Here is a 5,433-nt window from a genome sequence, read left to right as displayed (position 1 = left end):
CATCAACACAATGCAAGAAACTGTCCACTGTTGCTACGTGCTCTTTCAGGAGGAGTGAATCCTGCTATTTAATGACTCGGTGTAATCTTTTGGGTTCCCTTAGATAGAAAACTTTTCAACCAAAGTCTGTATGGTTGAATAAAGAAAATAAAGAATACATACTTTGTAAATTGCCATTATATAAATTAATTGGATTGAATTTAATAGAGTTTTAAATAAAGCTCGGGGGTTCTTAGAAGCTGAAAAATTATATTGTAGCATCCATTTCTAGATCCTTTTAGGTAAAAGGAGGAAAAAGGACTTTCATATTGTTGATATAAAAAGTACCTGCCACCCCCTCCAAACTCACCCATACACACAATGAAACATTCTTTATTTAATTATTTTCTAGACAGATAAAATACAATTTTAAATGTAACCTATAATCTGGTCAGTGTCCGATCACAGATGATAGTGCTAGATAAAGGGAAGTTTACCAGTCAACAAATCTAGAAAAGATCATGAGCAAATAAAATAAGACTATGTTTCTGCCTCTAAATGAAAAAGGTATTGTATAAATCCACAGGTTATAATAATTTCAGTCATCAGTTTCTTATGCTGAACAGCTTTGCAAAGATAATCATGCACTTAATAATTAACTTTGCAGTCTAGCCATTTATTTACCTCTGTTTGTTCTTCTGTACTCTCGTATAACCAGAGTATGTTTTGAATGAGGTTATCTGAATTCCTATTAAAAATACACAGATTCTTTTCTGCTTTTGTTGTCCAAAAGCATAGATAAGCCAACCAAAATACAGCAAATGTACTTCAAATCTTAATTTTTTTCTTAATGATTTTGCACAACACTATCCATAATTCATTTTAGAACAACACTGAATCCATAGCTCACATAATGCTAAGCAATACCTAGTATAATTGTGTTTTGTAAAACCACAGTTTGTTTTGTAAAAAACAGACCAAGCGAAAGTGTTTTAGCCACAAGCTGTATGAGATAATGATCAGTGAGCGTATAGTGTGTACACACCTCAGGCTGAACTACTGAAGATGCAGCTGATACAATCTCTGCATCAGCTGTCTGTATGCAGACAGGCACCCTGTTGTCTGCTTATCTCCTTATATTTTCTCCTTCTCTCTACCGCCTCCCATATTTTTGTGCTCATTCTTTTCTTTTCTTTTTTAGTTTTCCTCTTTATTTAACTACACCAGAGATATTCAATGTCTAGCTTCCATCCATCCATCCATTTTCTATATCTGTTTATCTGTAAAGGGTTGCGGGAGGTTTGGTGTCCATCGCCAGTGGTCAATGAGAGAGAGGCTGGGTAAACCTTGGACAGGTTGCCAGGCCATCATAAAATGTCTTCCCTATATGGCTAATATAAAACAAAGTTGTTGTTTTTTTCTTTTCTTTTTTTTTTTGCTATGTTGCTATGCACTGAAGGTACTCTAATTTCAAAGGTATTTATACTTTTTCACATCCAGTCAATTACAACAACAAAATGTAATGTGTTTTTTTGTGATTTGATGTCACAGACCAACATAAGTGGTACATAGTTATGGATTGGAAGGAAAATAATACATGGTTATTGTATTATTCTACATTTTTCAAATGAAATTCTGAAAATGTTTTTTTCAAATACAATTGTATTTACTTCCATTTACTATAATTGCCCCCAAATAAAATCTGGCACAACCAGTTATCTTCAGAAGTCCTATTAGCCATCCCATAAGCCATGTGAGAAATTGGGACAAAACAAGCATGTGGAAGGTGCTATGGTGAGACAAGAACTAAACTGAGGTTTTTGGCCAAAACTCAAAAAAAAATTTTGACTTATGGAAAACTAACACACCCATGGCATGAAATGTGGTTATGTCAGCATAATGTTGCAAGGATGCTTTTCTTCAACATGGGCAGGAAAGTTGGTCAGAGTTTATGGGAAGATGTATGGAACTACAGGGCATCCCTGAAAAAAAAAACTTGTTAAAGGCTGCAAAAGACTTGAGATTCAAGCAAAGGTTCACCTTCCAGTAGGAAAACAACCCAGAACATGTAGACAGAGCTATGATGGGATGGTTTAGATCAAAACATATTCCTTTGTTAGAAATATTTGTGTCATAAAGAATAAGCAAAAATATCTGTGTGTAGATGTGCAGAGCTGATAGAGGCATACCTCAAAAGACTTGCAGGTATAATTGCTGCAGGACATGGTTCTCCAAAGTATTGCAGGGCTTCTGCAGGTATTACCAACTCAAAACGATGTTTTGATCACCCTTATGGACGTGAGAATTGAGGTAATGATTGGAAGGAATCAACCCTATAGCTGTGTTTAAAGTCTTTGAGAGATGGAACCTAAGTCCTCCTCCTCTGTTTAAGGTCAGTTTTTCTCTCTTAACGTAAATGGCTTCATTCATGCCCCTTTCAAACCAACTGTCTTCTTTGTCCAAAATGTGAAAATTTTGGTCCTAAAAGAGTGTCCTTTGTCCTTAAGGTGTAGGTGGACAGCAGAGTCTTGTCCTGAGGAGGTAGCTCTCCTGTGTTGAGTCATGCGTCTGTGGAGAGGTTGTTTCGTTTCCCCAATATAAAGATCAGAACATTCCTCACTGCATTGAACTGCACACACCACTCCGCTCATCTTAGGTTTTGGGGTTTTCTCTTTGGGATGCATCAGCCTCTGTCTGAGGGTCCTGTTTGGTTTGAAATGTACTGGGATTTTGTGTTTGGAGAAAATCCTCTTGAGTTCTTCAGAGACTCCAGCAACATATGGGATGATGATGTTTTTGTGTTTATTCTTCTCACCATTATGTTCTGCAGTGTGTCTTTTGGATTTTTTTGCTGATTTGATAAAAGCCCAGTTGGAGTACCCACAGGTTTGGAGGGCATCTTTGAGGTGTTTCTGTTCTTTGTGCTTTGATTCTGTTTTAGTAGGGACATGCTCGGCCTGGTGTTGTTCTGATGACAGAAAGTTTGTTCTCCAGTGGGTGATGTGAGTCGAAAAGAAGATATTGGTCTGTGTGAGTGGGTTTCCTACACACTTCAATGTTGAGGTTTCCATCTCCTTCTATGCTCAACAAACAGTCCAGAAGAAGTACTAGTGGCTTGTTTTTTGTACAGTGGGCTGACAGGAAAGGGGGTATTAGAGGGGGGAGAGACATGTGGCAAAGGACTACAGGTCGGAGTTGAACCTTGGTCAGCCACGTCAAGGACTAAGTTCTCCGTACATGGATTGTGCGTGCTAACCAGTGCGCACAACCCATGCGCACTGGTAGTTCGTAGTTAATGGGAGTTGCAGAACTGTTGTCCCTCTGAGGTTGAACAACCGCTAGTCTTGGAGCTGGGACCAGAGCAGCAGCATTTACTTCCTGTGGTCCACTTATCTGGAACAAATAAACAAAAATGTAAAAGCAATGAATGCCTGAGTTCTTTTTAATCAAGATTAAAAACACATTTGTTTAGGATTGACTGTTATAGTTAACCAATCGAAGCGATTCTGGTCCACTATCCGGCGTCTCAGAAGGGGGAAGCAATGCAGTACCAATACTGTTTATAGTCGGGGTGGTGTGCTGCTGACCTTGACTCGGGGCGTCGTGCGTCGATGGGCAGAATACTTCGAAGACCTCCTTAATCCCACCAACACATCTTTCATTGGGCAAGCAGAGCCTGAGGAATCTGGGTTGGGTTCTCCCATCTCTGGTGCTGAGGTTCCTGAGGTGGTTAAAAGGTCCTCGGTGGCAAGGCCCCAGTGGTGGATGAGATTCGCCCTGAGTACCTTAAGACTCTGGATGTTGTGGGGCTGTGTTGGTTAACGTGGCTCTGGACATCTGGGGCAGTTCCCCTGGATTGGCAGACTGGGGTGGTGGTCCCCCTATTTAAAAAGGGGGACTGGAGGGTGTGTTCCAACTACAGAGGAATCACACTCTTAAGCGTCCCTGATAAGGTCTGTTCTGGGGTTCTGGAAAGGAGGGTCTGTCGGATAGTCGAATCTCGGATTCAGGAAGAGCAGTGTGGTTTTTGTCCTGGCCGTGGATCAGCTCTACACCCTCAGCAGGATCCTAGAGGGGGCATGGGAGTTTGCCCAACCAGTCTACATGTGCTTTGTGGATCTGGAGAAGGCATACAACCATGTCCCTCGGGGGTCCTGTGGGGGTTAATCTGGGAGTATGGAGTACCTGGCCCTTTAATAAGGGCTGTTAGGCCTCCGTATGACCGGGGTCAGAGTCTGGTCCGCGTTACCGGCAGTAAGTTGAGTTGGACTCTGCCATGGTTGTCCTTTGTCACCAATTTTGTTCATAACCTTTATGGACAGAATTTCTAGGCGCAGACAAGGTGTTGAGGGGATCCATTTTGGTGGCCTTAGGATTGCATCTTTGCTATTCGCAGATGACGTGGTCCTGTTGGGTTCATCAGGGCGCAATCTACAGCTCTCACTAGAGCGGTTCACAACCGAGTGTGAAGCAGCCGAGATGAGAATCAGTGCCTCCAAATCCGAGACCATGGTCTTGAGCCGGAAAAGGGTAGAGTGCCTTCTCCGGGTTGGGGAGGATGTGCTACCCCTAGTGGAGAAATTTAAGTATCTTGGGGTCTTGTTCACGAATGAGGGGAAGATGTAGCAGGGGATCGACAGGCGGATTGGTTCGACATCTGCTGTGAAGCGGGCGCTGTACCGATCCGTTGTGGTGAAGAGAGAGCTGAGCCAAAAGGCAAAGCTCTTGATTTACCGGTCAATCTACGTTCCTACCCTCATCTATGGTCATTAGCTTTGGGTCATAACCGAAAGGATGAGATCCCGGATACAAGCGGCCAAAATGAGTTTTCTCCGTCATGTGTCTGGGCTCTCCTTTATAGATAGGGTGAAGAGCTCAGTCATCCGGGGAGGACTCAGAGTAGAGCCGCTGCTACTCCACGTCGAGAGGAGCAAGTTGAGGTGGCTTGAGCATCTGGTTAAGATGCCTCCTGGACGCCTCCCTGGTGAGGTGTTCCGGGCACGTCCCACCGGGAAGAGGCCCAGTGTCAAGAACGAGAGATTGAGGACCCAGTATTCAGCCAGACAAGAGAGGAATAAGCAAAAGAACAGGATTTATTAATAAACAGGGACAGGCAAGGCTCAATGGTCAAAAAGGCAATCCAAAATCCGGTACACGAAAGGCAGTCCAAAACAGGCAAAGGTACAGACAGGGATGAGGCAAACTCAGAAAATCCCAAGGCAGATCCAGGTCAGAAAAACAGGTAAGCAATCATACAGGGCAAGAAAATCAGGTTCAGGGATCAGGCTGGCTCAGAATCAAAAAGGCAATGGGGTCGGTATCAACAGGGCTATCAGAAATACAACGCTGGACAAGACTCACCAAGTGGCTCGAATTGATCTGGCCGATTGCAGATGTTTGTGACAGGACTATATAGGGGAGTGAGCAGGTGAACAGGAGTGAAGACTAATTACT

The sequence above is a fragment of the Fundulus heteroclitus genome, chromosome 5 (genome assembly GCF_011125445.2).
Source record: "Fundulus heteroclitus isolate FHET01 chromosome 5, MU-UCD_Fhet_4.1, whole genome shotgun sequence".
Classification (NCBI taxonomy): Eukaryota; Metazoa; Chordata; class Actinopteri; order Cyprinodontiformes; family Fundulidae; genus Fundulus; species Fundulus heteroclitus.
This window is presented reverse-complemented; position numbering follows the sequence as displayed.